Raw genomic sequence first — 12,687 nt, forward strand, 5'->3', positions numbered from 1 at the left:
CCCTTGCTGTGGCTATTCGCCTATCCGATGATATAGTTGGATTGGTACGAGGGACGATCACAGAGAAGGTTTCTCTATATGCGGACGACACCTTAGTATACCTTGGAGATGTTGGTGCCTCCCTAGTGTCTCTTCTTTCCCTAATTGACAGATTTGGCTCCTTCTCAGGCCTACGGGTAAATTGGGATAAGTCAGTCCTCTTCCCTTTATCCGGAAATACCAGTCTTAATCTATCTATCCCCTTGCAGGTGGTATCAAGCTTCAGATATCTTGGGGTCAGGGTGTCCCGCAGGATTCAGGAATATGTTGTATTAAATATTGACCCCCTGATAGCAGACACAGAGAAACGGCTGCAAGCATGGTCCACATTACCCATATCCCTATATGGTCGCATTAATATTTTTAAAATGATTTATCTACCAAAATTCTTATATCTACTTCACTCCTGCCCGGTACTACTCCCCAAACTAATATTTAAACGTATAGACAGTATTTTAAGATCTTTTTGTTGGCAAGGGACCAGCCCACGTTTCAGTCTGGCCGTGCTACAGGCTCCTAGATCCCGAGGTGGACTAGCGGCACCTGACCTATACCTTTACTACCTGGCATCCCAACTTGTCTATGCACAGTGGTGGATTGACATAGATAGGGGGAATGCAGCCACTGCTTTGGCCGGGTCTCTGATGGGGTCATATGAAGCTCTTACGAACCTTCTATATAGGTACAAATCCCCGGCCTCAATACCAATTCCCTTGCGTACCGTAGCTATATGCTGGCGAAGAGCTCAATTGCTAGTCAGCCCCTCCTCTCCCCCTCCAGTGTCTCCCAGATCTCCCATCTGGTTAAACCCTTGGTTCCCACACCTTCTCTCCTTGCCTGGGTGGACGATGTGGGGGGCTGCAGGTGTCAAGTTCATCGGTCAATTGTTATCCTCTAACTCTGAGCTACTCTCCCTCAGTGAACTGAGGGAGAAATTTTCCCTGCCCCCCATGGCGTCCTTCCACTACTCCCAACTGAGGCACGCCTTTAAGGCCCAGTTTGGGTCCACTAAATTGTCCACTGAATTCACTAAACTTGAAACCCTGCTAGGAACTCCTGATTTATCTAAAACTCTCACACAAGTGTACACTGTTCTGCAAGCGCAGGGAGTTAGACCATTTGATCGGGCTCACGTGCGCTGGAGGGAGGATATCCCAGACCTCTCAGAAGAGGAATGGGGGGAAGTTGAGCACTCATACTTTGACTCAGTGGTGAGCGCTAGGGATTTTCTAGTACAAACAAAATTCCTCCACAGAATTTATTACACCCCGGTAAGACTTAATCGTATGGGGGCTAGACAGGATGATAACTGCTTTAGATGTCAGGTAGCCTGTGGTTCTTTCCTACATTGTGTGTGGGCATGCCCCAGGGTCAGTGCCTTTTGGACAGAAGTGCTAACCTTCCTCAGCAGTCACTTTGGTTTTCCTCATATAGCCAACCCCAAGGTTTGCCTTCTGGGAATAATAAATGAGGTCATTGATGGCCATTATGACAGGATCTTCTTTAGACTCGTTCTGTACTACGCTCGTAAGGTGGTGATTATGTCCTGGAAGGATCGTGACCCCCCTCCCCTGCAGAAATGGATATCGCTGGTCAACAAGGTTATCCCTATGTATTACTCTGTATACAATAACAGACAATGCCCTAAAAAATTTGAATTTATTTGGTCAAGATGGAACATGAACTCTAACACTGCGGTGTAAAGTAGCTATCATAAACGAATCCTTTTGTCTGGCTCGAACCCCATGCAAAGAGGGTGGTGTGTTGTGTTGTTAGTGTTTTGTCTTTATGTGTCTGCATGAATGGATGACTGAATGTTAGTTCATTAAGTTCCGACTGCGGCGTTTACATGCTGTATATGTACTGATATGGTCATCTATTTCTGATATTAGAATGCCATTTGACCGATTGTGATATTTGCATAAGCTGTTTTACTATTTTCAAGTAATACTACGCTGCGCCGTAGTCTAATGTGTTAAGGTGTTACTGTTGAATTTAAAAATGAAAAATTCATAAATAAAATCTTTTAAAAAAAATAATACAGGAGACCCCCAGAGCAGACGTATAATACTGGAGGATTTCCCCCCCCCCCCCCCCAAAGAAGACCTATAATACAGGAGACCCCCAGAGCCGACCTATAATACAGGAGACCCCCAGAGCAGACCTATAATACTGGAGACCCCCAGAGAAGACCTATAATACAGGAGACCCCCAGAGCCGACCTATAATACAGGAGACCCCCAGAGCAGACCTATAATACTGGAGACCCCCAGAGAAGACCTATAATACAGGAGACCCCCAGAGCAGACCTATAATACTGGAGAATCCAAGAGCAGACCAATAATACTGGAGACCCCCAGAGCAGATCTATAATACTGGAGACCCCAGAGCAGACCGATAATACTGGAGACCCCCAGAGAAGACCTATAATACAGGAGACCCCCAGAGCAGACCTATAATACTGGAGACCCCCAGAGCAGATCTATAATACTGGAGACCCCCAGAGCAGATCTATAATACCGGAGACCCCCAGAGCAGACCTAGAATACCGGAGACCCCCAGAGCAGACCTAGAATACTGGAGACCACCGAGCAGACCTATAATACTAGAGACCCCCCCAGAGAAGACCTATAATAATGGAGACCCCCAGAACAGACCTATAATACTGGAGACCCCCGAACAGACCTATAATACTGGAGACCCCAGAACCGAGCTATAATACTGGAGACCCCCAGAGCAAACCTGTAATACTGGAGACCCCCAGAGAAGACCTATAATACTGGAGACACGCCCCCCCCCCTCCACCCCCAAAGAAGACCTAGAGTACTGGAGACCCACAAGCAGACCTATAATAATAGAGACCCCCCAGAGAAGACCTATAATACTAGAGACCCCCCAGAGAAGACCTATAATACTGGAGACCCCCCCCCCCCAGAGAAGACCTATAATACTGGAGACCCCCAGAGAAGACCTAAAATACTGGAGACCCCAGAGCGGACCTATAAAACTAGAGACCCCCCAGAGAAGACCCATAAAACTGGAGACCCCCCCAGAGAAGACCTATAATACTGGAGACCCCCAGAGCCAACCTATAATATTGGAGACCCCCCCAGAGAAGATCTATAATACTGGAGACCCCCAGAGCAGATGTATAATACTGGAGGACCCCCAGAGCAGACGTATAGTACTAGAGACCCCCGAACAGACCTATAAAACTAGAGACCCTCCCCCCGAGAAGACCTATAATACTGGAGAACCCCAGAGCCGACCTAAAGTGCTGGAGACCCCCCAGAGAAGACCTATAATACTGGAGACCCACCTAGAGAAGACCTATAATACTGGAGACCCCCAGAGCAGATCTATAATACTGGAGACCCCAGAGCCGACCTATAATACTGGAGACCCCCAGAGAAGACCTATAATACTGGAGACACCCCCCCCCCCCTCCACCCCCAAAGAAGACCTAGAGTACTGGAGACCCACAAGCAGACCTATAATACTAGAGACCCCCCAGAGAAGACCTATAATACTGGAGACCACCCCCCCCAGAGAAGACCTATAATACTGGAGACCCCCCCCCCCCCCCCAGAGAAGACCTATAATACTGGAAAATCCCAGAGAAGACCTAAAATACTGGAGACCCCAGAGCGGACCTATAAAACTAGAGACCCCCCAGAGAAGACCCATAAAACTGGAGACCCCCCCAGAGAAGACCTATAATATTGGAGACCCCCCCAGAGAAGATCTATAATACTGGAGACCCCCAGAGCAGATGTATAATACTGGAGGACCCCCAGAGCAGCCCTTTAAAACTAGAGACCCTCCCCCCGAGCAGACCTATAAAACTAGAGACCCTCCCCCCGAGAAGACCTATAATACTGGAGAACCCCCAGAGCCGACCCATAATACTGGAGATCCCCCCCCCCCCCAGAGAAGACCTATAGTACTGGAGACCCCCAGAGAAGACCTATAATACTGGAGACCCCCCTCCAGAGAAGACCTATAGTACTGGAGACCCCCCGAGCACACCTATAAAACTAGAGACCCCCAGAGAAGACCTATAATACTGGAGAATCCTGGAGCAGACCTATAATACTGGAGACCCCCAGAGCAAACCTATTATACTGGAGTCCCCCAGAGAAGACCTATAATACTGGAGAATCCCAGAGACGACCTATAATACTGGAGACCCTCCAGAGCCGACCCATAATACTGCAGAACCCCCCCCCCCAGAGAAGACCTATAATACTGGAGACCCCCCCCAAAGAAGACCTATAGTACTGGAGACCCCCAGAGCCGACCTATAAGGCTGGAGACCCCCCAGAGAAGACCTATAAAACTGGAGACCCCCAGAGCAGACCTATAATACTAGAGAATCCTGGAGCAGACTCTATCATACCGGAGACCCCCAGAGCAGACCTATAATACTGGAGAATACCGGAATAGACCTATAATACTGGAGACCCCCAGAGAAGACCTATAATACTGGAGACCCCCCAGAGCCGACCCATAATACTTCAGAACCACCCTCCCCCCAGAGAAGACCTATAGTACTGGAGACCCCCAGAGCCGACCTATAAGGCTGGAGACCCCCCAGAGAAGACCTATAAAACTGGAGACCCCCAGAGCAGACCTATAATACTGGAGACCCCAGAGCAGACCGATAATACTGGAGACCCCCAGAGCCTACCTATAATACTGGAGACCCCCAGAGCCGACCTATAATGCTGAAGACAACCAGAGCAGACCTATAATACTGGAGACCCCCAGAGCCGACCTATAATACTGGAGACCCCCAGAGCAGATGTATGATACTGGAGATCCACAGAGCCGAACTATAATGCTGGAGACCCCCAGAGCAGACCTATAAGGCTGAAGACCCCCAGAGCAGACCTATAATATTGGAGACCCCCAGAGCAGATGTATAAAACTGGAGACTCCCCCAGAGCCGACCCATAATACTGGAGACCCCCAGAGCCGACCTATAATACTGGAGACCCCCAGAGCCTACCTATAATACTGGAGACCCCCAGAGCCGACTTATAATGCTGAAGACCCCCAGAGCAGACCTATAATACTGGAGACCCCCAGAGCCGACCTATAATACTGGAGACCCCCAGAGCAGATGTATGATACTGGAGATCCACAGAGCCGACCTATAATGCTGGAGACCCCCAGAGCTGATCTATAAGGCTGGAGACCCCCAGAGCCGACCTATAATATTGGAGACCCCCAGAGCAGACATATAATACTGGAGACTCCCCCAGAGCCGACCCATAATACTGGAGACCCCCCAGAGCAGATCTATAATACTGGAGACCCCCCAGAGCAGACATATAATACTGGAAACCCCCAGAGCCGACCTATAATACTGGAAACCCCCTAGAGAAGACCTATAATACTGGAGACCCCCTAGAGAAGACCTATAAAACTGGAGACCCCCAGAGCCGACCTAAAGTGCTGGAGACCCCCAGAGCAGAAGTATAACACTGGAGACCCCCAGAGCTGACCTAAAAGGCTGGAGACCCCCAGAGCAGACCCTATAATACTGGAGACCCCAGAGCAGACCTATAATACTGGAGGACCCCCAGAGCAAACATATAATACTGGAGACCCCCCCAGAGCCGACTCATAATACTGGAGATCCCCCCCAGAGAAGTCCTATAATACTGGAGACCCCCAGAGCAGACCTATAATCTGGGAGACATCCTCCCAGTGCTGACCTATAATATTGGAGAACCCCTCAAAGCCGACCCATAATACTGGAGCCCCCCCCCCAGAGCCGACCAATAATACTAGAGACCCCCCAGAGAAGACCTATAATACTGTAGACCCCCAGAGCCGACCTATAAGGCTGGAGACCCCCAGAGCCGACCTATAAGGCTGGAGACCCCCAGAGAAGACCTATAATACTGGAGATTCCCCCAGAGCCGACCCATAATACTGCAGAACCACCCTCCCCCCAGAGAAGACCTATAATACTGGAGACCCCCCCCCCCCCCCCAAAGAAGACCTATAATACTGGAGACCCGCGAGCAGACCTATAATACTAAAGACCCCCCCAGAAAAGACCTATAATACTGGAGACCCCCAGAGACGACCTATAATACTGGAGACCCCCAGAGCAGACCTATAATACTGGAGTCCGCCAGAGCCGACCTAAAAGGCTGGAGACCCCAGAGCATACCGATAATACTGGAGACCCCCCCAGAGAAGACCTATAATACTGGAGAACCCTAGAGCCAACCAATAATACTGGAGACTCCCCCAGAGCCGACCCATAATACTGGAGGCCCCCCAGAGCCGACCTATAATGCTGGAGACCCCCAGAGCCGACCTATATAGCTGGAGACCCCCAGAGGCGACCTATAATACTGGAGACCCCCAGAGCCTACCTATAATACTGGAGACCCCCAGAGCCGACCTATAATACTGGAGACCCCCAGAGCCGACCTATAAGGCTGGAGACCCCAGAGCAGACCGATAATACTGGAGACCCCCCCAGAGAAGACCTATAATACTGGAGACCCCTAGAGCCAACCTATAATACTGGAGACTCCCCCAGAGCCGACCCATAATACTGGAGGCCCCCCAGAGCCGACCTATAATGCTGGAGACCCCCAGAGCCGACCTATATAGCTGGAGACCCCCTAGAGAAGACCTATGAAACTGGAGACCCCCAGAGCCGACCTAAAGTGCTGGAGACCCCCAGAGCAGAAGTATAACACTGGAGACCCCCAGAGCAGACCTGTAATACTGGAGACGCCACAGAGCAGACTCTATAATACTGGAGACCCCAGAGCGGACCTATAAAACTAGAGACCCCCCAGAGAAGACCCATAAAACTGGAGACCCCCCCAGAGAAGACCTATAATATTGGAGACCCCCCCAGAGAAGATCTATAATACTGGAGACCCCCAGAGCAGATGTATAATACTGGAGGACCCCCAGAGCAGCCCTTTAAAACTAGAGACCCTCCCCCCGAGCAGACCTATAAAACTAGAGACCCTCCCCCCGAGAAGACCTATAATACTGGAGAACCCCCAGAGCCGACCCATAATACTGGAGATCCCCCCCCCCCCCCAGAGAAGACCTATAGTACTGGAGACCCCCAGAGAAGACCTATAATACTGGAGACCCCCCTCCAGAGAAGACCTATAGTACTGGAGACCCCCCGAGCACACCTATAAAACTAGAGACCCCCAGAGAAGACCTATAATACTGGAGAATCCTGGAGCAGACCTATAATACTGGAGACCCCCAGAGCAAACCTATTATACTGGAGTCCCCCAGAGAAGACCTATAATACTGGAGAATCCCAGAGACGACCTATAATACTGGAGACCCTCCAGAGCCGACCCATAATACTGCAGAACCCCCCCCCCCAGAGAAGACCTATAATACTGGAGACCCCCCCCAAAGAAGACCTATAGTACTGGAGACCCCCAGAGCCGACCTATAAGGCTGGAGACCCCCCAGAGAAGACCTATAAAACTGGAGACCCCCAGAGCAGACCTATAATACTAGAGAATCCTGGAGCAGACTCTATCATACCGGAGACCCCCAGAGCAGACCTATAATACTGGAGAATACCGGAATAGACCTATAATACTGGAGACCCCCAGAGAAGACCTATAATACTGGAGACCCCCCAGAGCCGACCCATAATACTTCAGAACCACCCTCCCCCCAGAGAAGACCTATAGTACTGGAGACCCCCAGAGCCGACCTATAAGGCTGGAGACCCCCCAGAGAAGACCTATAAAACTGGAGACCCCCAGAGCAGACCTATAATACTGGAGACCCCAGAGCAGACCGATAATACTGGAGACCCCCAGAGCCTACCTATAATACTGGAGACCCCCAGAGCCGACCTATAATGCTGAAGACAACCAGAGCAGACCTATAATACTGGAGACCCCCAGAGCCGACCTATAATACTGGAGACCCCCAGAGCAGATGTATGATACTGGAGATCCACAGAGCCGAACTATAATGCTGGAGACCCCCAGAGCAGACCTATAAGGCTGAAGACCCCCAGAGCAGACCTATAATATTGGAGACCCCCAGAGCAGATGTATAAAACTGGAGACTCCCCCAGAGCCGACCCATAATACTGGAGACCCCCAGAGCCGACCTATAATACTGGAGACCCCCAGAGCCTACCTATAATACTGGAGACCCCCAGAGCCGACTTATAATGCTGAAGACCCCCAGAGCAGACCTATAATACTGGAGACCCCCAGAGCCGACCTATAATACTGGAGACCCCCAGAGCAGATGTATGATACTGGAGATCCACAGAGCCGACCTATAATGCTGGAGACCCCCAGAGCTGATCTATAAGGCTGGAGACCCCCAGAGCCGACCTATAATATTGGAGACCCCCAGAGCAGACATATAATACTGGAGACTCCCCCAGAGCCGACCCATAATACTGGAGACCCCCCAGAGCAGATCTATAATACTGGAGACCCCCCAGAGCAGACATATAATACTGGAAACCCCCAGAGCCGACCTATAATACTGGAAACCCCCTAGAGAAGACCTATAATACTGGAGACCCCCTAGAGAAGACCTATAAAACTGGAGACCCCCAGAGCCGACCTAAAGTGCTGGAGACCCCCAGAGCAGAAGTATAACACTGGAGACCCCCAGAGCTGACCTAAAAGGCTGGAGACCCCCAGAGCAGACCCTATAATACTGGAGACCCCAGAGCAGACCTATAATACTGGAGGACCCCCAGAGCAAACATATAATACTGGAGACCCCCCCAGAGCCGACTCATAATACTGGAGATCCCCCCCAGAGAAGTCCTATAATACTGGAGACCCCCAGAGCAGACCTATAATCTGGGAGACATCCTCCCAGTGCTGACCTATAATATTGGAGAACCCCTCAAAGCCGACCCATAATACTGGAGCCCCCCCCCCAGAGCCGACCAATAATACTAGAGACCCCCCAGAGAAGACCTATAATACTGTAGACCCCCAGAGCCGACCTATAAGGCTGGAGACCCCCAGAGCCGACCTATAAGGCTGGAGACCCCCAGAGAAGACCTATAATACTGGAGATTCCCCCAGAGCCGACCCATAATACTGCAGAACCACCCTCCCCCCAGAGAAGACCTATAATACTGGAGACCCCCCCCCCCCCCCAAAGAAGACCTATAATACTGGAGACCCGCGAGCAGACCTATAATACTAAAGACCCCCCCAGAAAAGACCTATAATACTGGAGACCCCCAGAGACGACCTATAATACTGGAGACCCCCAGAGCAGACCTATAATACTGGAGTCCGCCAGAGCCGACCTAAAAGGCTGGAGACCCCAGAGCATACCGATAATACTGGAGACCCCCCCAGAGAAGACCTATAATACTGGAGAACCCTAGAGCCAACCAATAATACTGGAGACTCCCCCAGAGCCGACCCATAATACTGGAGGCCCCCCAGAGCCGACCTATAATGCTGGAGACCCCCAGAGCCGACCTATATAGCTGGAGACCCCCAGAGGCGACCTATAATACTGGAGACCCCCAGAGCCTACCTATAATACTGGAGACCCCCAGAGCCGACCTATAATACTGGAGACCCCCAGAGCCGACCTATAAGGCTGGAGACCCCAGAGCAGACCGATAATACTGGAGACCCCCCCAGAGAAGACCTATAATACTGGAGACCCCTAGAGCCAACCTATAATACTGGAGACTCCCCCAGAGCCGACCCATAATACTGGAGGCCCCCCAGAGCCGACCTATAATGCTGGAGACCCCCAGAGCCGACCTATATAGCTGGAGACCCCCTAGAGAAGACCTATGAAACTGGAGACCCCCAGAGCCGACCTAAAGTGCTGGAGACCCCCAGAGCAGAAGTATAACACTGGAGACCCCCAGAGCAGACCTGTAATACTGGAGACGCCACAGAGCAGACTCTATAATACTGGAGACCCCAGAGCAGACCTATAATACTGGAGACCCCCAGAGCAGACCTATAATACTGGAGGACCCCCAGAGCAAACATATAATACTGAAGACCCCCTAGAGCCGACCCATAATACTGGAGATCCCCCCCAGAGAAGTCCTATAATACTGGAGACCCCCAGAGCAGACCTATAATCTGGGAGACATCCACCCAGTGCCGACCTATAATACTGGAGAACCCCTCAAAGCCGACCCATAATACTGGAGACCCCCTAGAGCCGACCAATAATACTAGAGACCCCCCCAGAGAAGACCTATAATACTGCAGACCCCCAGAGCCGACCTATAATGATGGAGACCCCCAGAGCCGACCTATAAGGCTGGAGACCCCCAGAGCCGACCTATAAGGCTGGAGACCCCCAGAGCAGACCTATAACAGTAGAGACCCCCAGAGCAGAACCTATAACACTGGAGACCCCCAGTGCAGACCTATAATACTGGAGACCCCCCAGAGCAGATCTATAATACTGGAGACCCCCCAGAGCAGATCTATAATACTGGAGACCCCCCAGAGCAGACCTATAATACTGGAGGCCCCCAGAGCAGATCTATAATACAGGAGACCCCCAGAGCAGACCTATAATACAGGAGACCCTCAGAGCAGACCTATAATACTGGATACCCCCCAGAGCAGACCTATAATACTGGAGACCCCCCCCAGAGCAGACCTATAATACTGGAGACCCCAAGAGCAGACCTTTAATACTGGAGACCCCCAGAGAAGACCTATAAAACTGGAGAATCCCGGAGCAGACCTATAATACTGGAGACCCCCAGAGAAGACCTATAATACTGGAGACCCCCCAGAGCCGAACCATAATACTGCAGAACCACCCTCCCCCCAGAGAAGACCTATAATACTGGAGACCCCCCCCCCCAAAGAGGACCTATAGTACTGGAGACCCCCAGAGCCGACCTATAAGGCTGGAGACCCCCCAGAGAAGACCTATAATACTGGAGACCCCCAGATCAGACCTATAATACTGGAGACTTTAGAGCAGACCTAAAATACTGGAGACTCCCCCAGAGCCGACCCATAATACTGGAGACCCCTCAGAACCGACCTATGATACTGGAGACCCCCAGAGCCTACCTATAATACTGGAGACCCCCAGAGCCGACCTATAATGCTGAAGACCCCCAGAGCAGACGTATAATACTGGAGACTCCTCAGAGCAGACCTATAATACTGGAAACCCCCAGAGCCGACCTATAATACTGGAGACCCCCTAGAGAAGACCTATAAAGCTGGAGACCCCCAGAGCCGACCTAAAGTGCTGGAGACCCCCAGAGCAGAATTATAACACTGGAGACCCCTAGAGCTGACCTAAAAGGCTGGAGACCCCCAGAGCAGACCCTATAATACTGGAGACCCCAGAGCAGACCTATAATACTGGAGGACCCCCAGAGCAAACATATAATACTGGAGATCCCCCCCAGAGAAGTCCTATAATACTGGAGACCCCCAGAGCAGACCTATAATCTGGGAGACATCCTCCCAGTGCCGACCTGTAATACTGGAGAACCCCTCAAAGCCGACCCATAATACTGGAGACCCCCCCAGAGCCGACCAATAATACTAGAGACCCCCCCAGAGAAGACCTATAATACTGTAGACCCCCAGAGCCGACCTATAATACTGGAGACCCCCAGAGCCGACCTATATGGCTGGAGACCCCCCAGAGAAGACCTATAATACCGGAGACCCCCAGAGCAGACCTATAATACTGGAGACCCCAGAGCAGACCTATAATACTAGAGACCCCCCCAGAAAAGACCTATAATACTGGAGACCCCCAGAGACGACCTATAATACTGGAGACCCCCAGAGCAGACCTGTAATACTGGAGACCCCCAGAGCAGACCTATAAGGCTGGAGACCCCCCAGAGAAGACCTATAATACTGGAGACCCCCAGAGCAGACCGATAATACTGGAGACCCCCCCAAAGAAGACCTATAATACTGGAGACCCCTAGAGCCAACCTATAATACTGGAGACTCCCCCAGAGCCGACCCATAATACTGGAGACCCCCCAGAGCCAACCTATAATACTGGAGACCCCCAGAGCAGACCGATAATACTGGAGACCCCCCCAAAGAAGACCTATAATACTGGAGACCCCTAGAGCCAACCTATAATACTGGAGACTCCCCCAGAGCCGACCCATAATACTGGAGACCCCCCAGAGCCAACCTATAATGCTGGAGACCCCCAGAGCCGACCTATATAGCTGTAGACCCCCAGAGCCGACCTATAATACTGGAGACCCCCAGAGCCTACCTATAATACTGGAGACCCCCAGAGCCGACCTATAATGCTGAAGACCCCCAGAGCAGACCTATAATACTGGAGACCCCCAGAGCCGACCTATAATACTGGAGACCCCCAGAGCAGATGTATGATACTGGAGATCCACAGAGCCGACCTATAATGCTGGAGACCCCCAGAGCCAACCTATAATATTGGAGACCCCCAGAGCAGACGTATAATACTGGAGACCCCCCAGAGCAGACATATAATACTGGAGACCCCCCAGAGCAGACATATAATACTGGAGAACCCCTAGAGAAGACCTATAATACTGGAAACCCCCTAGAGAAGACCTATAAAACTGGAGACCCCCAGAGCCGACCTAAAGTGCTGGAGACCCCCAGAGCAGAAGTA

Source organism: Engystomops pustulosus, chromosome 11 (genome assembly GCF_040894005.1).
Source record: "Engystomops pustulosus chromosome 11, aEngPut4.maternal, whole genome shotgun sequence".
NCBI lineage: Eukaryota > Metazoa > Chordata > Amphibia > Anura > Leptodactylidae > Engystomops > Engystomops pustulosus.